The sequence below is a fragment of the Buteo buteo genome, chromosome 3 (genome assembly GCF_964188355.1).
Source record: "Buteo buteo chromosome 3, bButBut1.hap1.1, whole genome shotgun sequence".
In the NCBI taxonomy this organism is placed as follows: domain Eukaryota; kingdom Metazoa; phylum Chordata; class Aves; order Accipitriformes; family Accipitridae; genus Buteo; species Buteo buteo.
This window is the reverse complement of record NC_134173.1, coordinates 57,977,667-58,002,893: the sequence shown is the minus strand read 5'-3', so window position 1 is coordinate 58,002,893 and position 25,227 is coordinate 57,977,667. Positions and strand designations below refer to the sequence as shown.

The window sequence follows — 25,227 nt, the reverse complement described above, 5'->3', positions numbered from 1 at the left end:
AAAAGTAAACATCTACTTATTAAGAGAAGGAGACATCTGAAGTTCCCTGGTAAGAATTACGGTAGTGCTGCATCTGCTACAAATTATCAGTACCTTAACTAAGGGTGCAAGAGTTTTCTTACATCATCCACCTCCAGACAGCTCAGAAAGACCACAGTAAGATAACTAAATACTAAAACATCAGCATATTTTGCACACACAGCCTGAGTGCTATGCAACCTTAAGAGTTGAGGAGGTGAAAGAAGAGAGGAAGAAAAGCTGGGAAAAGGATCCCTGCTTTGCTCTGTGGCAAGGTGCAGCAGGGAAGTAAGAGACTAAATGCCTAAAACAAGGCTTGAGTTCTGCTGCTCCTGGAATATTCAGCTTCTCAGTGCACTGAAGGGAGATCTGTGGGGTGGAAGTCTTTTGCCTGCAGTGAGGGATGACAAGGAGAGAAGTAAATCCCCGGCTCTCTGACAGTGTTCATGAGGAGCGTACCACAACAATGGAAGTTTCCAGGTATTTTCCAGGTTCTTTCTCACTTCCAAGATGATCTTGGCCAAAATATTCACTTTTGTTGCTTTTTAAATCACTGATGAAGTGAGACTGGCATGAGTACCCAGTCTATCAGATTGCACTGGGAGCCACCCTCACAGGAGGAACAAATATTTGTCTGAACAGGCAGGAGTTGCTGTCTGAATTCTAAATAAGTTTAAATATTTTAATAAACAACTATTTCTAGCTTTCCTTAGTCTTCACTGCCAAGGAAGAAAAAGTGTTTTGTTTTATAGCCCCAAACTGAGTTTATAGGTTTTAAGCAAACCTTTCAGAAATAGGTAATAGCATAAATAGTTAGAGAAAATTAGTCTTAAGGGAAAAAAAATCAGTCTTAAAATTCAAACAAACAACACATAAATATTTACAGAAGGAATATGGAAACATGGGAAGGGACAAGGATTACACAAGGGAGAGGCTGAATGCCAATATAATGATTAGCTCTGTCCTTCTGCAGAGCAGCAGCAGATGCCCCAGCCCCTGCAGGTCTGCCTCTGGGAGAAGGCAGGAGAGTCAGAAACTAATAAGATGTTGCAATAATTTTATTTGCATACATTTACACCCTTTGAGGACAAAAGTGGTCAAAGAAGACTTAAAGGCAGTTCCTTTTTTTCATGTCAGACTCATAAACATGCAATGTGCAGAAAGACCACAAAAAAATCCTGTGCTACTGTTTCACACACAGACATGTACTCTAAGACTAGTAACTTGCTCAGTCACTAAAAAAGGATGCTGTCTCATTACTTCCCTTCCATAATATTATTATACAGCAAATACTGAACTGTTTCCAATGCATCATTTAATGGCAGACTCTAGCAGAAATAATGTATTTCAGTAACAATATGTTTCCAGTTTTGAATAGCAGTTTTATGGTGGGACTCACTATTTGGATGCAGAACATCACCTGACATAATAAAAATCTAACTTAAAAAAAAGAATTAAATATATAAAGTAAAAAAGTTATAAATCATTTAGGAAGGTGTTTGGCTTTAACTTCTGCCACTACTTGCTTGGGTCTTATTTAGCTATCAGTGCTAACCAAATAGCTCCACAGAACAGTGCCCTAAACTATCAGCACCAAATTTACATCACATGAGAATGAAAAAAATGTGTTTTTCAGAAAAAAGTTTTCATGGATCGAAATATTTTTTTAGAATATCCCTAAAAATCCCTCTTTTTTTTTTTTCATGAAAAAAACCCAAAGATTTTTGTTTAGGAGTTTCTAAACTTTTCATCAAAATTTACTTTAAATACAGATTTTTCTTTTCTTCTGCTTTTTCAAGTGGAAATGCTGCCAAACTAATATTCAAATGTGACAGCTACTTGCTTAATCTCTCATTTAAAAAACCAAAACTTAAATAAAAAGTTAATAAAATATTCTTCATTACATTTCTATTAAAAGCTACTTTACTATTCAAATTGACTATAGACAATTCAAGGCTTCTGTTGTTTTCAAAATATTCAAAGGTTTCAGGTGTCCATTGGCCATTAATTTTTATGTGGCTTTAAAATAAGACCATTCTTAACATTTTTGCCAATTTTTTTTTGCACAATATGACATCTGCAATATTCGCTGAATGAGGCTTTTAGTCCCTACTCCATTTCTGCAAATGCAATGAGTATTCTTCCTCCATTTCAAGGATTAATTTTGCAAATGACACTTTAAGCACTCCGAGCACAATGGAAGAACTCAAAAATAAATCCTAGAAGTGTAAGAGGCCAGTGCAGATGTGCATGAGTCTCAAATGCATTTCATTCCCCATGCTGACAGTCTTATGTGGCCAATAAAAAAAGGCCATTGAGACCACCATAACGATAATATTAAGCTTCATGCCCTTCTCCAGCTGGAAGGGCATTCAGGTTTACGTAATGCGGCTATTTTATTTTCATCACAATTCACTTGCACGGCTGGGAGATCTGGGCAGAAGGCAGAAATGGCTGGCCACCCACATCTCGAAGGAGATCAGCCCTCTAGCAAGGATATTGGGTGTTTCAAAAAAACCCTCATTAAACTGCAAACCTGCGAGTTCCAAATTCTCCCAATTTCCAGCTTAAGGTTTATCCCACATTGTTTCTTGTGCCAGTGCTTTAGCTCATTCCTCCCAGTCTTCAACCTCTCAGACTACAGAAACCAGGCTCTGATATAAAAATACCAGACACCTGAGCTAGCAGAGACTGTCACCACTCCTTGGGACACAAAGAGAGCAGGACAACTGCTCCAGCTCAGTGCCACACACAGGGAATAAGTGCTGCTGAGACAAAGGAGTTCGTGCACAAGCAGGCAGCGTTCCTCATCATTTTATAGCTCCATGTGATTTTGTAGCTAGCACAGACCTACGCCTCACAACAAGGAGCAGGTCATGCCGCCACAGCAAAGGAAGCAACACCACCTGAATCTGCAGGAGTCGCTGGGCAGCTGGGACGTGTGCTCATTGTTTTTAAGAAATGTCCAGTTCAATTCTTTGATTTGTTTTTTGAATCCTTACTCACTGGGGGTAAAAAGGTTGACTTATCATTTCTGTAATTTTCTGACTAGTTTTATAATACTCAGAAGAAACCTGTTATAAAGTTTCTAACGGGCGGGCTCTTTTGGGCTCACTGTGGGAGCTGGAGTGAGGAAAAGGGACTGCAGGCAGAGCTCAGAGTCAGGGGTCAGTAGTATCGAAGATTGTCTAATAGCCACAGGCAAAAACACCCCGAAGGTCAGTGACGTTCCCCTCTCTATTTCCTGAAAGCAGATGGTGGAAGAGTTTGGAATTAATGGCCCTGCGGCGCCCGGCTCGGCACCAGCTCCCTGCAGAGACGATCAGCCTTTTCTGCTGACAGCCCGCCAGACAGCTCTCAATCCACGTGGCAGTATGTGTGCCCAAGAACCACCCTGCAAATAAGATTCGGGAAGATATATCATTGAATGGCATCAAATGCATTAAGAAAACCTGACTTCTTGTTTATAGTAGATTTTATTGTGTAATTCTGTCAAAGTCACCAACTCATCGGTTTTTGGACAGTAGTTCTAATAAAGGAATGAGCAGATTGAATCAGGACTGATCCAGTATTTTTCTCCAACAATCAACGCAGCAACACAAAACATGGACTTAGAGAGACACAGGGTAAAAGGCCACCCTCTCCTCTCCCCCACACACTTTAAAACTAACTGTAAATCTTTAGATTCAAAAGCTAGTTCAAAATCTTTTCTCCTCATTAAAATGTGATAGTATTTACTGTTATCTAAAGGTATCCTTACCACCCAAAGAAAAATTCAAGGCCTCTAAGATTTTTCTTCACTGTTGTCATCATAGTGACTTACCAATAATCAGATGCAAGAAAACTAATTAATGTCAGTCAACATGGCTTTCTGAAAAAGGTTTTGTCCAGTCAATGTTCTTTTTTTGTTCGCCAAGATAATGTGTTTCCAAGTAAGGGTGAAAGATCTTGACTTGGAAAGAAACAGCTCAAAGACAGATATCAAAGCCATGCCTGCCTTCTCATAAAGGTCTGGATCCAATGCTGGGGTAAAAAAAGTTAAATCTTTCTCTTTTCATATATGATTGAATTAAAACACTACCAGATTAGAATGACATTTCTGATTATAAAGTTTATTATTTCCACTTACTTCCTGAAAACTTCGAAGGAGAACAGAAGTAACCCTGCGGCTGAAAAATAAGCCTTGCAATGCTAAATTAAAGAAGTTCAATCTACTCAGCTCATAAGGGAAGGATGAAAGGTGAATTGTCACTGAATTTATATGATTACACATGGAAAACGCTTAGAGGAAAATTACTTTCCAGTCTTGCAAACAAAGGCATAAGATTCAATAGCTGTAAACAGAGCTTAGATGAACAAAACCTTAAAAAGATGAAATTTCCTGACAGTAAGCAAATTAAACTTTAGAATAACTTATTGGAGGGAAATCCAGTATGGGTGAGCAATGTTGCAGTGGTACTGCTGCCATGCCCATGCCTGCCTTTGCACCCACGGATCCAGACCCCGACCTGTGAGCCAACCTCCCAGCCTGCCCTCAGACCTGCCCCACCACCCTCAGCTTGTGGGGTGACGCTGGACTCAGGGCTGACGCTGGCTACCACCACCCGCCCTGCCCACCCTGCTCCCACGGGGATGGCTACCACGCTGGCCTCCCCACGACCAGCCCGTCCTTTCTCCCCTCCAATGAAGTGCCTCCCCGGTGGTGCTGGATTTGTGCTCACGTGTTGGCACCAGATCATAAGCACTGTCATTCTGCAAGATCAAGCATTGCTATGCACTATTGTTATACATCTGCCTGTACCCGAGACAGGGAAAACAAACTTAAAAGGTGTTGCCAAGCCTGGTGACTCCCATTATCCACAGAGTCGATGCAAACTGGCCTTTATGTAAAATGACGGCAAAACCCCAAACTGAATAAAGGGCACTTATACTGAGTAAATTCTTTGCTTCATAGACAATGTATGCATGTTGCTGTCACACAGCCCCCAGGAGAGTCCCCCTCTATGCCACCCTCCTTTTACCTCCCATGTTCTTCAAGAACAACCAATCTCTGGTAGCAGTCTGCATGTGTTATCTGAGTATCTTCCTGTATTTTGCCCAGAACATTCACCTGACATTTAGAGTGTTTCCATATTCTCCCACACAAAAGAGCCTGGTTTGTTCACAAAGTCATACCTGCTCTGCTTTCATTAACAGAAAGATGCACTGAACACAGCAGGAGTTAGGAAAATCCAAAGCAAGGTGCCTGCACTCTCTGTTCCAGAAAATATTTTTAGTTAGAGGACTGCGAAGAGCAATGTGCAGAAATTCAGGACCTAACTGTGATCTAGCTCAAAGCCTCCCATGTCTTCTATACACAAACGGAGAGTTCAGCTTTCTTGGATTTGTCACCATCCAGCTGCTGCTTCTTCTGCACTCTGCCTCTCCACAGGTCACAGAATGCCTTACAATATATTGCTGCAGGTACTTTGTACCTCACACCTGCCTTCCAGTGCTGGCACTTTTTGGAAATAAAAGCCATGAGATGCAGTAGACACTGAAAACAGGGTAATATGCAAACAACAGTGTCCAGCAGAGATGTAGTATAAGAATTTTTCATGACAAAGACGACTGAAAAAAAAAATCAACATAGTGCTTAGTTTTGGGGGTATTTTAGTTCCCTAAACACTCCCACCCAAAAAAATGCAATTACAAAGAAGTCCCAGTAATAAAAAAACCTACTTCTGAAATCATCGTTCAAAATTGAGTATCCTCAGGGCTACCAATACAAATTGGTTGCTTGAAAAACAAAACCACAGTAAAAAAAACCAAACAAGTACTTTTCAAAACAATCCAGGCATCTACTCAGCATGTCACTTGCAGTCCACTACCAATACATCAGAGCAGTCCTTCTCTCTCTCCAGCATACAGACTAGGCACTCTGCAGGCCTCCCGGCAGCACTGATCACAAGGACTCCGGCCCTTTAAAGCTCAAATACTAGTAAAAGAGCCAAGTCAGACCTTAGAAACTCTGAGAACTGCTCATGAGGAATCCTTGCATGCCCAATAGGACTATTTCATAACCCTTCACAGAACAGTACTTCTAATTATGAATATTAGAGAAATGAAAAACAGCTTTTTTTTTTAGTCCTACAGACATAATGTTTCACAAAGTTATGATTTCTAGTGGCACAAATTATTTTTTATCCCAGATTATTTGTATGATTATTAGTCTGCAGAATTATTCCATATGTGACATACTTAAATATGCAAACAATTTATCACAGTGCAGTTTTAGTAAGTAAAATAAACTAGAAAAAATAAAAACCCCATCCTTTTAAGTCCCCTTCTTCTTTGCATAATTTATCTGAAGAACTCTTGGTTGAGCATCTCTGCAGATTTTCATTAAGTCTATCACCTAGTCTATTACGACCTCTGTAAACTACCTCTCTCATTTCCCAACCTGCTGTTATACAAACAGAAGGAGAAGAGATGGAGAAAAACCACCACAATCTTCAAACACAACTAACAAGACAACACCAATCGAGAATTTGCAGGTTAAGGTTAATAGAACATATAAGTTGTATAAATACAGCTTTAGCATTGGTCCAGAATCGCTTCCTCTGAACTTCCAGGAAAAAATCAAACATCTCAGTGGAAAGAACAGGAGGTTGTTTTGTTTCTGGAAATTTTATTTAATTGAAAACTGGGTTTATCAGAGTAAAGTAGGCATCAGCCTTTGGGATGGCTACCACAACTCCGCAGTACCTCCCTCCCCTGGGAGTCAGCTATCAAAGCTGTCTGTGAGATGCTGTCTAAAACTCAGTGCCATTCCTACTGGGAGCACAACTAAAAATACCAGTCCAAATTAGCAGTGTGCAAAGGCAGTCTTTAAGTACCTTAACACATTCCTGCCAGAACACATGCAGAGCTTCTACTCAAATTATATTACCATGTATCTTTATGAACCCACAACAGTTCAAACTATTTTTAGGCTACTGCTGGGGGAAAAAAAAGACCAAAAACACACAAAAAAAAAACCCCCAACCTGACAGTGAAAGTACTAAAAGAAGCCCATTCCAAGAAAAGTTCCTCTGTCCTTTCATATATCCACGGAATAGCTGTAAGTAACATACTTAAGTGTATCCACTTTAACAGAATATCCAATATCCTTTACAAAAGGTGACATCTGGAGACACTAAGCTCCGCTGCACTGTCTTCAACTCCACAAACTCTCTTCCTTCCTATTACCAAGAAACACTATTAATAACGTAAACCAGATACTGTATTCATGAAATTATTTCTATTTCCTGCCACAGCTGCAGCTGCTCCTGTATCACTGCTTGTTTTTTTTCTTCTAAAACCTAAATCTGCATATACGACAGTAACAACATTTTTAATAACAGCAGCTGGTGCAGGTATCTGACTCAGAATTGCTGAGGACAGCTGATGTCCTATAATTTATGTTATTAGTGACACTGTTTCACCTTACCAGCTAGTTGGTTTTGCTTTTTTCCCCCAAGCCCATTTCTGTCAAAGCATTGCTCATGCAGGAATGAGGCAGCTTAGGCTTTTGCTAATTTGGAGGATGTTGGTGTTTGGCTGGGGGAGGAGAAGGGAACAGCTACTACCCACAGTGCCTCTGACTATTGGGAAACAGCAGCAACAAAGCCAGCACCGTAACTGCGAACCTGCCACACAGTTCCTATCAGCTCTGTTGCTTCTACTGCTCATCACCTGACTGCCATAACTGCCCTTGTTTCTGGGTTTATCAGGGTCAGCTCTGCCTCCACCCTCACCTCTTTCCCTTCCACCTGCCATCAAATGGACACACATCTTGAGAGCTCTAACAGTGATCATTAGTAATATTAGTAATACTACCCTCACCCATAAATATTCCTTTAATTCCTTTCATTGTTTTAATGCCATTGTACATCTCCTTGTCTTCAGGTAATGCCAATGTCATTTCGATGTCATTTTCAGCGCCAGTCTTGATGTTGGAGGCTCAGTTACGCAGGCGGCAGAGCATTCCCACCCTCCCTTTGCATTACAAATGCAATTCATGGATTTGCAGCAGAGAAGTGAGCAGCAGCAAATGCACCATATGCTAAACTGCCCGCTCCTCTAGCCATGTTGATGCTGTTCCTCTGCTGCCTGTCAATGCCAAGTACTCAGATAAAGACCACAGATTAATTTTAAAAACTCAGATAGAAGTATCAAAAACTTCAGTTCCCCTTTAAAAATAATTCACGTCTTCACTGAATAACCTCAGAGGATTGTCTGGTTCTACACGTTTTAGGATAAAAGATGGTAACTGCTACACTATTTTGTGTCATTTTCTCCTTTCCTTTTTCTTCAGATCCTCTAGTTTGCAACTACCTCACATTCAAGAGAGATGGAAAAGGAAGGGAGGAACCATCATACTTGTTCCCTGCTCTTTATTTTGGAGTTTTGTGGAACACCATCTCTTACAACACTCCTCAGGTGAAGCTCTGCAAGGCTCTGACAATCTGTTTCGCTCATAGAGCCACAGGCTGGCTGTGCTAGCGATGCCTCCATCCGGCGGCACCAGCACCTTCTCCTCTCCTTGCAGGGGCTGGCTCACAAAGGCAGGGTAAAAAGTTCTTTTTCCTCCTGCAGAAGCAGGAGCAGCAACCGCCTCAGCTGCTGCCCAGCCTCTGCAGCAGGGGATGTGAGACCCACTTGACACGGGCCCCAAGGCTCCCAGCACAGCCCTCTCCCACCACGGCTCCCAGCCAGAGCAAGCAAGCACGGCACCGAAGCTGCACAACAGAAATTTTAATGTGTGAAACATCATAAGTAAGCATTTGGGCTAATCGATGTTGTACTGATTTAGTTAACGAATTTTCATGCATAAGGGATTCTAAATCCAGGCGCACTCCGTGCAGAGACTGGTGCTAAAGGCTTTGCTTTAGCTGCCATAGAAATGCTCATCAAGATGTTGCGATATAGCTTGAGATTGTGCCGTTAAAACAAAAAGGATGGAATGGTTACTTTCCTTAGCACTCCATCAATAAGCTGCAATCTAATTTAAACTGACATTTTTACAGTTCTTGCAGAAACATGAAAATTAGAGGGTCAACTTGCTTAATAAAATATGACAGGGGTTTATATGACATTTTTCTTTTTTATATTCTTATTAGAAATAATTAGAAATTTAATTAACAATTGATGATCAGACTCAATGTCTCTGCTGAAGCCATTACTATCCATGAATAAAACAGGCTTCCCCATCGGTGCCCTAAAAGTAAATTTAAATTAAGGCAAAAACCCTACAGACAAGATTCTCAGTGAGCTTAAATTGAAGTTTTGCTTGTTTGTAATGGGATGGTGTTGACTTACATGAGCACTTCTGGCCTTCTGCCTCCTGGGTACAATGCTCTGAGTTTAGGTCTCTTGCAGTCTAACATTCCTTATGAGCATCTTCTACCTTCTGGCTAAAAAGGAACCTCTAATGTTAAAAATACTTTAAAGTATCTGATATCATTCTGAAGTTCTGTCATTACCTAGGAGTGAAAGCTGTCTGTCATTTACTGCATGTATAAATCAAGATCTAAATAAATAAACCTTCTTATTTTAGAAAACCAGCATGACAGCAGCAGAACAATAGCTGTACTATATAACGATCAATTGTTTTGAGTATGTCATCAAAATAATTACAATGACAATAATGACTCAAGTGACAATTTAAGAAAATACTATTCATTTTTGACCCAGTTACCAGTTTGCAGTAGTCCAGGCTGGCTATTCAGGCCAAATGAAGTCCTCCTAGCCAGAACAATGAAGTCAACACAAACTGATAGCAAATATCTTTTTCCAGATTATCACTGCCCCCAGGCTTTCATATCTGAATTTCCTTCTAAAAGGAGTATCGATCAAACAGCAAATCTAATTTGAGAAGAAAAAAGAAAGGGGATTATGTCTCTGGTATTCAGAATCAAAGAAAAGCTTCAACAGACATGGGAGCAATTCATTGCTGCTTGTATATTATTCTGAAAAAAACAAAGCTCATGCTCTGATCACAAGAATTACACCACTCACTCATAAAAACTTGCCTGCAGTTAGGAACTTAGAACGTAATTTTTAATAACTGAAGTACACAGAAGTGAGCTTGCGATTCTCAAGGCAAAGGGAGAATGAATCAGTAAGGATATCAACAGCCACCGCTCCTTGCCCTTCATTCCCAGTACTGCCCATCCGCCCCAGCCGGATTGCTGAGAGGTCTTCTCCCGCACCGCCTTGTGCCTTGCACAAGGCAAAGTGCAGCAGGGCTGGCTTACCCCTCAGTGGGCTGAGGGTAGGGGGTTTCACATGTTGTTGGCCACGATCACATGTGCAACGTGATGAGACCCCAGCCAGTACAATTTCCCCGCCCACCCAAAATCTGTCGCAGGCATCACAAACATAGGTGATAATAATGGAGAGGAGAGAGAGCTCTCCTTCCACTAGGGGAAAATGTCTGAGGCCTGGCATGGACTATTATATGTGCCTCATCCATCTCCACTCAGAAACAAATTACTTCATCTCTTGATTTATTATCACAGTGGCAGGAATACATCACAAGGTACAACAGGCAAACTGGAGTGATCCTTGACTTCCCATGGGATACCTTCAGGAAGACTGGCCTCAGGGCCTACAGACATATGCATCATAAGAGATTATGCTCTGGATTTATAGTCCATTTTAGCTTTTTGTCCTTTTAAACTTCTACGGAGATGGGGAACAGCAGTAAATTCTGATTCAATAAATAAGCCAGTGACTTGTAATGTGGAACAATGGAAATTCTGGAGTTCTGCACAGCTGCCCTGTTCGTTTCCCCAAGTCAGCAATCACGTACTCCTGAGCACAGAAACAGCAACACTGGAAAAGGCGTCAGGTGCCAATTTCTTTAGAATACATGATCATTTAAAGTTCAGGCCTAGCATTAGTCCAGATGCTACATCACAACAAGCTGCACAAAGCCATGGCATCACATTTGTGTGACAGAGATGCCTACAGACATTTCAAAAGTCATGGCAATACTGCTACACCTTATTACTAAGTCACTCATGGTTTAGCAACTAGAGACCTCAAACACCCAGCCTTACTCCAAGCAAAAATTTTCCTGAATAATATGTTAGGATCAGTTACCTACTTCTTTTTTTAAATAGCTTTAGGCCTATAAAACCTCTGGCTTACCACAGGCAAGGAAGATGACGACGACCGTCTTCCTTGCATATGTGTATTTTAACCTAGCAGGGACACTCAATGGGCAATGACACTATAATTCTGCTAACACAGCAACTATTTTCATGCCAGCCTCCTTTGGAAGGAAACATTTACTATGTTCTATGAAGATAACCATGAATGATAGCCACTTATAGAACAATTTCAAATACCAACTATCAATCTGCTTGCAAAACTAAACTAGCAACACTTGTTTAATCTCACATTATGGACACTGCCGCCTGGAACTCCGAATGTTTGATCTACCCAGTAGAAGTTCATTTTGCATTTTGTGACTTGGCTCAGACATCTCAGTCAGCACCATACCATGCCTGACGCCTTCTAAGGAAAAATAGTGTATTAGTATCATTGATTTCCCCTCCTCCAGTGATTAGAAAAACTGTGGTTTGTCTCTTCACAGTCTGAGTGATGATGTTAAGTGGCCACCAGACCACTTCTTGCAATGCCACCACTATTTGAGGACATCATTCCCAACTGTAAATACAAACCATATCATCTTGTGAAGTGGCAATAGAGACCAGGACACTAACCATATTGATTTTTGTTGTGTTTATCTCTCTCTTTATATCTCTGAAAATCCCTAGTGACTCTGATCTCACTTTCTAAGACTGCATTTTTCCTGTTTTCCACGGAATTAAATGTCAGCAGATGACAACTTATGCTTTGTTGTTGCCATTCAGTAATTTAACTGCACTAAATAGGGAACAGCATCTGATTGAATAATCTTTTTGCACTAGATCCGTGTTATGTTAACATCTTTTTCTGCAATCTTACTAGGTTGAAGATCAAAAGCATAAATGGTAAACCTTTTATCAGCCTGTATTTCAGCGTTAATCAATTAAACTGTGATTCAGCAACTTTGCAAAGCTGACACATAAAACTTATTTAAGAATCACAAATTTGGCACACAGGGTTAACTGCTCAGATTTAAGGTTTTTTGATAAGATTACCTCAGGGAAATAGGAATAAACAGCCCAGCACATTATATACTATTCCCACCAATGTAAACAAATCTCTGCCTGTTTTCTTGTACAATACCAATTTTTTTATCCTGTGCCACCATCTCTTCTGTTTAATTTGGTCTATACCTTTGATGCATAGAAACAGCTGTGAAGTTGGTTCAGCAACCCTGTTCACTTCAAGCTTAAATAACACAGCTCTGCTCCTTCCTATTCTTTTCAGTCCCTAAATCCATTTGTACTGTATTTCCAGAGACCCTTCAGGAGTATGTTCCTGACTAGGACAGCCACAGCACCTTAAAAGAGGAGTTACATTGCCTCTTGTGGTCTTTTAACCACTATTTCCTCTCCTTGTTCACGGGGGATGCAGACTGTTTCTGGAGGATCCTCATGGAGCTCCAGGTCAGTGGATGTGCTGGTGGGGGGAGATGGGCTGAGATCAGCCCCAAGGGTAGGAAACAACCCACAGCTGTGGGAAGCTTGTGACTCAGGAGGTGACTGTGTGATTTAAACTGGCCTCAAGTTGTGCTGGGCTCAAAATCCCAGAATACTTCTCCCGCAGTGTTAAACATGAGGTAGCTTAAGGCTGGGAGTTTCATAGTACTCAAATTTTAATCTGGGCAAAGTAAGAGATGGAAGGATTTGATAATCCTATCCCATACCTCAACAGACAGTTGCATGGTAAATTTATGATAATTCAGTATCACTACCAATTTTTATCCACAACATTGCAAAAGCAGGAATACTGCAGAACGTTAACCAGTTTATATTACATCAGTGCTAGAGAAGAGCTTGTTTTAACATGTGCTAATATTGTATCTGACTCCAGCAACTGATTATAGTGTTTCCTTGCAGATGTACCAAAGTCTCCAAATGAAAGAACAAATTCAGGGTTATTTATTAAAAATAACTGCTTTTAAAAAGTGGATAGGAAAAATTAAAGGACTAGCAAAATAAAAAACCAAGACAGAGTAATTTACTCATTGTTTTCAACTTAAGGGAATGAATGGGCCTGCAACAGGGTTTGCCATAAGCAGCTCAAGACTACTTTCTTGTCATCAAGTGACTGAAGACGTCACACCCACGCAAGCTCCTATATCAATTCACCTTCAGAAGAATTTAACAAAAATAAGCATAACTTGGCAGAAAACACATATGCATTTCAGCATCATTGACTGTCTTAACAGACTATAGGGATTGTTCTAGATCTTGAGTAGCTCTGAGAATTAGGCCCAAAAAGTAAGCAAAGGAAATTTTTAATACATATACGAAACCACGAGCCCCAAATGGTGATGTCTGCAAGTAAAACAGAAGTTTCAATGGCTAAAAATGTAAATGGCTGCTAGTAAGCCACATGCCTTAAGACCATATCAAGCCACTGTCAAATCAGAGAAACTCACATATGCACAAAGTTGTCACCCATCACCTTGGATATTCATTTGTATTTATTGGAGCTTCATCTCTTGTGCAATGAGTGACTCAGGCTGCTGTAGGATCCAGCATCTTTCACAGTAATGGGTTCACTAAAGCTGTAGCACTGCTCTCGGCTTCTGCTCAGCCGTTGGCCTGAGGTTACAAACTGTACTGTTTATTGAGCCTCATTAAGACTGCTGTCATGTGGAATCAGCTTAGTTTGGCTTTAAGAAAATATTATAGAATTGCCTAAATGTGCAATTCCTTTTGAAGTCGGAATGCTTAGTTTGTAACATATTCCAGTGATTCTAATAGTGATTCTAATCACATTCTGTGAGTAATAAATGGTCACGTGTTTGTTGGTTTAAAACCTGCCTCCAACAAAGGTAATAATTATAGCAAAATAATCTGAAGTCAACTTGCAATTAATGTAGCAATACGATCATTTGTCTAAGGAACAAAACCCAAATCCTGATCAAGCAGGAGTTGCAAATGCACAGTATGTGTTCAATACCTTTGGCAAGAAACCAAAGAAGTGTTTTAAATTTCATATTCAATGTTCAGTTCATCTAGGCTGGCCCTGAATATTTATTGAACTGTTATCTCACATACTATAAAGCAGTGACGAAGTGGGTTCTGCATGAATGCTACTAAATCTCCTTATGGTGCCATTACAACTGGTAGCCTTATTGTAGAACAAGACCTTAGCAGCTTGTGATATATTGTACAGTAATTAATATAACAAGCCTGTGATATATTATCACAGTGTTCCTGCTCCGGAAGTGGGGCTGGCTGCTGGGAGATATGGAGGAGAATAAAAAAGCTTCCCCTAATATGTTTGTACATTCCCTTAGAACTATTCTATATGTCCATACAGAAAGAAAGTCTTAGAAAATGAGGATGACAGAAAGGGGTATTTAAGCAATTACTATAAAGATGTAACATGGGTAACAGTTTTAAGTGGCAGAGGGAGAGACTTAATAATCCTTTCCAAGCCTTTTTGCTACCATGAATTGTGATAAAGAACACAAGAGAAAGAATGAAGTCAAGCTAAAATAAGGAGATAATTCCTAACACTAACATCAATTAATAAAGAAATCATCCAGGCATTTAACCTGCTTCTGCTAACATCAGCAGCAAAATTGTCAGCAATTTTGTAAGATGACATCCAATGCAGAAAAATTAAAAGCTCCTTTATCAAACTAGATGCCCCAGTAATTTCCTCTGGGAATTAGGCTTTTTTTTTCCTCAAGTCACTCCTATTTTAAACAATATTCAAATGAACATTCACCTACAAAGAGAATGGAGTTCCCTCTCCTGTATTACACAAATCCATTCAGAGCTGGGATTTAGCATTAAGCTCATGTAACTTATAAATGAGAGTCTAATCTCATGACCAGAAAGCCCACTGTTAACTCACTGGGTGATGCATGTGAAGGGAGGGTGAGGATGAGAAACAGGAATAAAGATATATTCGTTATCCTCAGGGTATAACCACTGAGAAGCGTTATTATAATGTCATGGACCAAAATCACATCCATAACTTGTCAATCCATCTGCTTCGTGTTTCTTTTTTGAATTCTCTTCAGTTTATCACTTTTCATGTTCTTTCCTGTACCTTCCAGGAAATTACTCCACAGTATTAAAGGTCTATAGAAAGAGGGATGTCCCTCAGAAGAAAATCAGACCTGTGAATTCCACCTTGTATATGGAATATTTGATGACTTCTGTATTTTGTATGTGAATATTTTAAGTCCAGGTATAAAATGTGAGGAAAGCTGTAGAACTTCTCTGCTAGCTGGCTCACAGGAGAAAATGTAGTGGTTTCTTTCTCCTTTTATTCTCAGTTACATTTTTTTCTGTTACACAGTGAATTTAAGACTCCACAGTCCATCAGGAACTAAGCTCTTCCAATATGACATTATCTTTACATTTAATCCAGGAATTTTCTGACTGCTTAAATTTAGTGCCAATACGGTTCTTAGCTCTAAATCACACTCTCAAGTAATCATTGTTTGCAACCATCAAATAATCAGACAAATTCAAGTATCCTTTCTCCATCTGAAAATTATTATGCTTAAAAGTTCAACATGAGAAAAGAAAATTGGAACCTAGAGGAAGAAGTGAGTCCAGCATGACTTATCATCCTCCACTAACCCAGCAGGCCAAAGAGAACTGTAAGAAAATAAATGCAAGACCCTTCAGCATAACATTTGATATAATGATATCAATCTTGTCTTTTTTCTTTTCCTGTTTGAAAAGTTATGCAAATTTTCTTTTCAACTCTCTATCACTATGATCATTTCAAGTGAAAAGTAATCTGATAGTCTGTTTTATAGCCTCTTTGGAATATTCTTAAAAGTCTAGGCTCTCTTTTTTTGTTATATCAAAAATGGCTATTATTAAACTCTGAAAAAGAGTTTAAAAGTCAGTAATTTGTGTGAAAGAAATCAAGAAGACTGGGACAATCCCATTCAGCCTCGTGGTATCACTGATCCATTTAGACATGTAAAAACAACAAATTAAAAAGAATTGGCAAGTTTAAGAACAAACAGATGATGGAGATGGGTATGCAGTAGGCAGTAATAAAGCAGCACTTCAGCACTGAAAACCTGAACTCAACATCTTTCATCAGCACAATGGAGCAAACATTTAACTATTGTATAAAGGCAAAACAAAAATAATCAGGGAAAAAAAAACCCAAAAACATTCTATTAGATGAAGTAATTCTATGCTGAACTGAAAAGGCACACCCTCTTTATGACCCAAGAGAAACTAGAACAAAAACAAAGAGGCAATAATAGCAATACATGTCTTAATTTTGTGAGTAAATTTTTGTTCAGTTGTACATAAACACCACACACAGAAATATGAATTATTATGTTTTGACTGTGGTCCACTATTATGGCAGATGAAATGCCAGCTGATGTGACTCATTAGACCTTCATCTAATAAGCTTTTCCTTCACTGCAGAAATGGGAAGTGGATGGAGTGGTGGGCTCTAGCTGTGGTTTCTGCACTCTACTCTGCTTGGCCATGACCTTAGATGTAACCTTGGCAGAAGACAATGCTTTTAGGGTTCTGTGTCCAGATTTAGCCCCATCACATAAAGGGAATTAAAACACTACAAAAAACAGTGTAGAAATCCAGGGTGAGAATGGGGGTCCTATTATTGACAAGCAGCCAGCACCAATGAGCAGAACCCAAGGAAAGCTTCCTCCAAACTGTAGTCAGCCAGAAGTTTCATTCCCTGAGCAATGAGGATTTTTCTGCTATTCTTTAGAAAAAACATCACCCTGTTTTAACAAAATCTTGGGTGTTTCATTACTGCTAAGTGAACGTGAAGGCCTTTTTGAACTCCCTAGACCTTTTGCCTCTGTGGCATCAGCTCCCCAGGTTAATTACTTTTTGTGTTAAAAAAGTATATATATTTTTGGTAGGCATGAAACCATCACCTTTTAAATTCTTTTAAATGAATGTTTTGCCTTATAATACAAAAAGTAGTATGGGCATTAAATTATCTCTTCTAATGCCATCCATTGTTTTGTGTACTTTATCCTTTTGCTGCTCTTCTACTTCCTAGAGATTCAAACAAACATAACATTGTCTGTATTTCCCTCCGACCTCTTCTACATTGTGAACATCAAGAACCAGCACAACTTTACTTCCTCTGTACAGACACAGGTCAGCTTTCTCAAATTGGCATTGAAAATCAGGCCCTAGCAACAAAATACTCATTAATCAGATGCGCATTTTTATATATTCACAGAGCTGACCAGACAGATAGGTCTGATCAGGAAGATTAGACAGATGTGCTGTTTTGAAAACCCAAACACTATGTAAGGAACCTCCAAATGAAACAATTATTGTGAAGGCAATACTATACATGGAGACAGCGTATATGCAAATAGGCACGTTTCCATATCACATGACAGACAATATCACTGATATTACACTACCTAGTTACATTTCAGTATAGGAAATTAAAGCTTCACTAATAAGTGACCTATATTATAATTCTATCTTCTGTTCTTAACACTACTGATGGAAATTCTACAGCCTCTAAGAATATGGAAAACATGCTTCTAGTGAAATAACTGGTTATTTTTTGGCATATTATCAGATCAGCTCATTTAGACTGGATTTTTGTTCCATTCCACCCAAAATATCACTTACTTTGAACCATAAAACAGTGTAAACTTGACATTAATGTGAAAATGGCTACAGATAGGAGACAAATTTAAGAGCAGAAGAAACCTAACAGGAAGATTAATCTCATACTCATAGAAAAAACAGATACAGTTTTGAGACTATATTTAAAATTTCACTTTAGGAAAGAACATTCTCACTGAATCAAGGACAAGCATTGTCTAGCTACCATGTTAGAAAATTATTCAAAATGTCAGTGGAAATGGATTCAGAAGCTGGGGATAGGAAGAGGCAATTTTAGAGGGCCTTATCCTGTCAGGTGCTAAGCAACTCTGGATGCTCCTTAACTCCTGCTTTTACCAGATAATATGGTGCAAAGAAACATCTAGCAGATGGGTTCTTAAGTGTCATCCCAGATATGGGCTTTGCAGTTCTAACCCTTGGAAGCATTGCATCCACTTATTATTGCCTATAACAAAACAAAGTGCAAATGTCAATCAAGAAACTTCCTTGTAAGGCTAATTACAAAAACATTTTCTTCAGAATCAACAGCATCACCCTAAGCTGGGTTATCTTCATACTCAAGAACATCAATGCTCAGGTCCATTTATTAGCTGAAAAGAACAAACATGATACACAAAGAAATTGAAAGATGTTTTCGTTCAATTGCTCTATCATTTTCTTCACAGTGTTATAAAGGTAGGAATGTTAGATGTAAAATGGAAAAATAGAAAATTTATTAGAATAATAAAGCCCAAAAGAATCGCATACAAGGAGTGTTATTCTGGCTCCACAACAGTCATGCTACAGGAGTTCTGTTACGGGTTTCATTTGTGTTCCTCTATCAACGGGGTTTGTATTGCAGTGATATCATGTGATACCAAGGTAACGATGATATTTCTAGTACAACCTTTACTGAAGAGATACTAAGGGTGGGTTTAGAATTATCTAAATGGAGAAGTTCCTTTCAAATAAGAGATAAATACCAATAGAACTGGTAAAACTTTTATAAATTACTAAGCTAATCAATAGAGAAAACCTTTTGATGTTCAAGAGGTCAGAGCCCCTGAGCTACAAGGAATATAGACTCATAGAATCACAGAATGGTTTGGGTTGGAAGGGACCTTTAAAGATCTAGTCCAACTCCCCCTGCCACGGGCAGGGACACCTTCCACTAGACCAGGTTGCTCAGAGCCCCATCCAGCCTGGCCTTGAACACTTCCAGGGAGGTGGCAGCCACCACTTCCTCGGGCAACCAGGTCCAGTATCTCCCCACCCTCATCATAAAAAATTCTTCCTTATATCCAGTCTAAACTCTTTCAGTTTAAATACATTGCCCCTTGTCCTGTCACTAGAGGCCCTTGTAAAAAGTCTCTCTCCATGTTTCTTATAAGCCCCCGTCATATAGTGAAAGGCCGTAACAAGGTCTCCCTGGAGCCTTCTCTTCTCCAGGCTGAACAACCCCAACTCTCTCAGCCTTTCTTCATAGGAGAGGTGTTCCAGCCCTCTGACCATTTTTGTGGCCCTCCTCTGGACCTGCTCCAACAGCTTCATATTGGGGACCCCAGAACTGAATATGGTACCTTGTACCTGAAAAAAACTGGAGAATTAGCTACTGAAAATGTCAAGGTCCAGCTAGTCCACACTTCCCTATGCTATGCTAACTGCTGCCCCCTTTCCTAAAGGAAAAAAAAAAAGTCTTATTTTTCCCTTTTTGTAAAAAAAATGCATAGTTCTGTGAAAGGAGAGAGGAATGAGGAAAGACAGCTAAAATGTATACAAAATAAATCTTTTAACTACTGTATTTTGAATCATACCTCAAAAAGAATGAAAACCACAAAATGATTTAAGAAAGTATTTGTGTCCTTAAAAAACAGTACTAGGAGAGGCAGTCTGAAAATGTTTGGGGCCCTAAATATTGACCTGGAGCATAAAATGCACTAGAGAAAAGCCAAGTTAGGCAGCCTTCCCTCTATGCTCTTCTTCCTCATCTGATCGCCTTTTCCTTCATTCTGCAGTCCACTATTCAGTCTTCCTTTTTCTATTTTTGCTTTAATCTGATTTTCTACACTTAAATACTGCAGAAGAAACTAAAACTTATTACTATGATGTAAGATACCTGGAGTGTTTTTCCCATATTTAAAACATTTCGATTTCTGTTGTGCAACCTCTTTCCTTAACTTATAATCCTGAATCTATTCATTTTCCTAGAGCCACCAAAATGTTTATACATATGTAACTTCATTTTTTCTCAGCTCTGTCCCTTGTTCTCATTCACTCTTTCATACTCCCCCCACTCCTTTCACCTCTCTTTTTTTTGTCTCCTTCCTTTATTCATTCAGTCTTCCTGGCCCTCATTTATTTACCATAATTTGCACAGAGAGAAAAAAAAAAAAAAGGGAAAGCAGAGTATTTATAACCAACTAGATGTTTTCAGAAAGGAGTTATAATAGAAAATTTTATGAACATTTAATGACAAACAGATTGGGAAGTAATCAGCATCTGCAGGCCTGTGTAACGCTGAGGTGTAAGATGCAGCTCTGGCTGAATGGTGCCCTGTCTTCCCAAAGACCCCCTGGGAGGGACATGGCTAAGAGCAGTGCCCATTTTAAGTCCTGGAGTCCCATGCCAGCAAGCCATGCCATCCATGTTACAGAAAACATCTGTCATTATTTTCATCTCATAGATCATGGTCTTTAGAAGGAACAGACTCTGCACAAGCACAGTGAGAGACAGAAATCTGAGCCAGAGTGCTAGATTCTAGTGTGTTTACCAAATAACGAATTTAAAGGTGGCTATTAAATGGCTCTTTCTCCTCTATCTGCCAAAAATTTAAAAATTTTATTGGGTAAAACTATCTGGCCTGAAGAGCACTTTAGCTGCTAACATGTCATAAATCCAGACTTTTAGCACTGCAGAATGCAGCCCTACCTCCATTTAATGAAAAAATAGAAGGACACATTTTACTCTTGAATCCACCAACACAGTTTCTGTAGAAGCTAATGGACTACTCACAGTGGTAACTGCTGCTCTTCATAATTACTAGCTGTGGTCACTGGGGACTTTAGACAAGACTCTACATTTGTGCAACACTCCATATATCTCATAATAAGTGCCATACTTAGTGGCTCTTTCAGGGATTGTCCATGGCCTGGGCGGGACTACAGGACTTTGGGCAGATCATTTACCTCCCTGTACTTTGACACCTACCTGCAAAACAGAGCAGGTTACTCTGTGGGAAGCTGAGAATAAAGTACCTTAAAGGTTTTGAAAAATCACTATTCAATGGTAACTGAACCCATATGTATACCTATTGCACCTATGATTTTAAATTCCTGAATCCTACAGCTCATATTTCTGAAGCTGAATGTCATCTTTACTTCTTTACATCCAAAACATATTCACAGAGGGAACTTCCCAACTCTTTGCTTTCCTATTTACTGAAGCAACTATTTCACTACCAATATGTATAGAAAGAAGAGGCAGGGTGTTGCCTTTATTTAAATGGCATTACAAATACAACTCTACATTTCAGCAGAAAACACAAACACTGCACTGCACAAATATTAGAATACACATAATGTAGCAGAGAAGATCCCAAATATTTGACAGTAGGAAGGAGATTTTTTATTAAGGAACCATCTAGGTAATCCAACTTTTTATTTTTTTTACATCCTCATATCACCACTTTCACTAAAATGCAATGTTTTAAAATTTAAAAGGGCTCAGCTCCTCCTCTTCCTCAGAAGACATATGTAGAGATCCCACTGGGGAGGGAACAGCAGTGCCTGAAACCAAGTGACAGCAGACCAGGTTCTGATCTTGCTTCAGCTGAGATGAACCAACAGGTTCAATGGGTTACACCTCGCATACAATGACATGAGGCTATACAGATCTCTCCCACGGAAGGAATAGATTTTACTGCAAATACACGCCTAAAATTGCTGAGGATTTGTGAGGCTGTAATCTTGCTGTAAATCACGGGCTATCTGCCTTTACAAACATAAATCTGAGAGATTTTGATAAAGAAGTTACAGCATATAATTAAATGCTTTTGCAGCCATTACAAGGAAAGCCAGTTGATCTCGTCACTACACTAATGCCTCAAAACGTGACTTCACTTGGTGATTCCAGGCTGACCGCCTCCACCTAATGTTACAAGCAGCAAGGACCATCTGAGAAATCCTTAATCAAAACACCCATGGAAATTATGTTATATCTCCTGGTCAAGGCCAAATTGTTTCCTTATGAAACACATACAAGACAGTCAAAAGGACAATTTACTTAAACCAGTAAGTAGTAATATCTGCAATGATTTACTGCAAGAGTAGAACAGCACGCACGTTTGAGAGAAGACTATCTTCTCATCTAGGTTACAACACTCTTTAAAATAGAGCTGGAAAAGCATTCAGTTCCCTTTGGTTGCAGTGAATAGTTTGAAGGTTGAAATTACATTCTCTGTCGATCACTGGAAGACAGGCATAGGGACAGACTATTGAAAAATTTCACAGTGTCCTTTTGGCTGCCTTCCAGTCCCATCTCCAAGTGGCTGCTATTCTATTTAATGTAACTGGAGTCTACCCTTAGGATGAATATCTTTCTTCCTGACAGTTTTTGTTCTTTTTCAACGCAGGGAAACAGCCGCACACCAACAAAGGCTGCCTCTCCCCAAGCCTCCGCCGAAGGGCTAAGAAATGGAACAAACAACATGGCCAAAATGCTGCTGCACGACTGTCTTGCAAACAAGTTTCTCTACAGTTTCACTGAAAATGCAGAGGATATAAGAGCTGAGGTTAGGATAATCCCAGAAACAGAACTGCTTTTCAATTGAAAAGATTTTAAAACAGCAAAGTGTTTTGACGAAAATTTGTTCCATAGCTGCAATACATGGTGACCAGTCAGAAAAAGATACTGTACTGCTAAAAGATTGTAAGCTATAGCTGATTCTTGTAGATAACAATGTGGGTATTTTTAATACAGACCACAGGCTAAGCTGGCTGTGGGGTTGCATGTAAGAGCTTCATACTTTTAAACAGGGATTCCAGAACAAAACCCAAACTGCTTGAAGAGTCTTCAAAACCTTCACACATAAAAGGTTAAACAAATTCCCTAAATGGATAGTCCTGGGTTAATTGCTAACATAATTATGCACTGTTTGTACTGACCAGATATGAAAGACACAGCAGTACACAGGTTCAAAAGCACGGCTTAAAAAAGCAAACCCACAATAACATCAATCTGTGTCTAACCTACAGTGCCCTTGGGGTATACATTACACATACAAGGGCAAGTTCTGCTATATGATTGTTTTTCGTGGCTACTGGCTTCAAAATTAGCCAAACCTCTAGCTGACCAATTTCTATTGGTTGAGTTACAAGCTCTCCTGGCTGTCAGACTTAGCCAATTACCAATGCTCCTCGTGGGCTTTCTTCCTGCTCTGCACTGCAGATGTTTGTGCAGCACACAGGGGCTCCGATGCACACAATGAATTGGCACCTTCTGCTTGTTATATCTGCAAGAAGCAAAACACTAAGGAGTTTAGCAGACATTTAGGCTCCCCAAAATAGCCAGGACTGATTCACATTTACCCCAACTCACATAAGTTATCACAATCACATTACTTTCAGCAAAAGCATCCGTTAAGGGGAATTTGTGTCAGGGCCACAAGCAAAGAACTAATTCCATTACAGCATGCCTGTGCTGGGAAGTTGTTAACATCTTCAGCAATTCCCTTAGAAAATGTCAACAGCAACACCACAAAAAGCAACATTTTAGTTTGCCTAAATATTAAGAAGAAGAGCCTGAAACAGTTTCTAAAATGTCAACAAGAAAACCACACTCAAAACCAGCATGATTTCTTTTTGTTGCAAACATAAATAGTCCTTATGTTAGTTTGGAGAGCAAATGATGGGGAGTCAGCATGGATATCAGAGTGAAGCAGAGATTCCCTCTTCACGATATGCAAGAAACATATTAATCATGCAAATAGAAAGTCTTCTGAGGGAAAGAAAAGAAGATACTATCTCTCTTTGGGATAAGGAAAGTAAATGTGTGAAGATCTTGCTTTTAGAAAAAGAGGTAATTCTAAGGGGATGGCCAATATTTGCCATTTACTGGGTTACTGTTTTCTGTACACAATGAAGGGCTAAGCATCTTACACTTAACATACTGCTTGTGTCTCTCACCTACTGCGTAAGTCACAAGACTCTAGTACTGACAAGTGCACTAACAAACCCCACTTTCCAAACATACAACACTCTTAAGAAATCTTCCACACTTTCTAATATGCTAATCATTATTAGACATTTTATTATTTTCATTTTATAATATACATTGTATCATTATTATTTATCATTATCATCATTGTGTGATAATTAGCAGTGCTGCACTTGTTGCACTCTTTTTTATTGCACATAAGCCCATATAAAATCAGCTGGAAGCTTGTTACCTCTGTCCTCTGCACCTAAGAAGCAACATTCACCTGTGTAGCAGAGAGCAAATGGCTGCAGATCCCATCCTTTCCACCTGGAGAGGACAGAAAGGCTGGAATATGCAAAAGGAGGTACCAAGCACAGCTAGTATCCAGTGCCAACAGGCCTGGGATTTATAGTTTTCATAGAATTTTACTAAGTAGGAAGTGGTTTTATCACATGGAGATAGAAACCAAGCCACAATTAGCTTATTGTCCTTTCTTCAAAGCTTGTTTATTACCCTGCAAATATCTGGAAGATCCAATCACCTGCAATACTCTACATAATCCCATACAGTTCTCCCTCCTCTAGCTAGCAGGAGGCAAGCCCTTCCTGAGCTCCCCCTTCACTAAGTCTGTTTCTGTTCCAGCTCTCCACAGCCAGGTCTGCAGCCAAACCCCCTTTTAGCCAAGTTTAAGCTAGAACTTCTCTGCCATGTCTCAGCCTTCCTGGAAAGCGACAAAAGAGGACACAGGGCCTCCAGCACAGGTTAGGCGATAAACTACTTTTATCCCTGGTTCTTCCACTTGAGAGTCTGGGAAACAGAACATCATCTAATGCTTTTAACATCAATTAATTACCACAAGGCTGCAACACTAAGCTCCTTCAGGTTCAATAGTTTGTTTGCTATTGCCTTTATAAATAAGGACAGAACTTAACAGAGTATAAATGTGCATTTGTGCTTGAAATATTTTAGGAATTTGTCATCTAAAAATTAAAATAAATTCACTGTTAATAATAAAATATAGTTATTCTGTCATTAGGAGTTTCCATGCTTACCACATCTCCAATGATTTACAGATTCTCTTTTTTTTTTTTTTCCTTTCCAAACAAGCACAAGGATATTTTTCATTGCTAGAACACTTGAGCTGGAAGCTGAAAGTCAGGTTAGATGCTTACTCATCAATTAGTAATTAGGATTTTGCAAGTCAGGTTCTGCCCCAGTGTCAGCTCTCAAATTACCTTTTACTGCAGCCATGTTAAATACACAC

General features: G+C 39.4%; 1 protein-coding gene across 4 annotated transcripts in view; it reads right to left on the bottom strand.

Moving 5' to 3' along the window:
- OXR1 (oxidation resistance 1) overlaps nucleotides 1–25,227 on the bottom strand; it is a 299,313-nt gene that overhangs the window by 207,106 nt on the left and 66,980 nt on the right. The window contains exon 5 of one of the 4 annotated variants that reach the window (XM_075023810.1): nucleotides 23,174–23,277. The exons of the other annotated variants lie outside the window; for them this stretch is intronic. The gene's annotated coding sequence lies outside the window, so the exon portion shown is untranslated. The remainder of the gene's footprint in view (nucleotides 1–23,173; nucleotides 23,278–25,227) is intronic. 4 annotated transcript variants of the gene reach the window in all.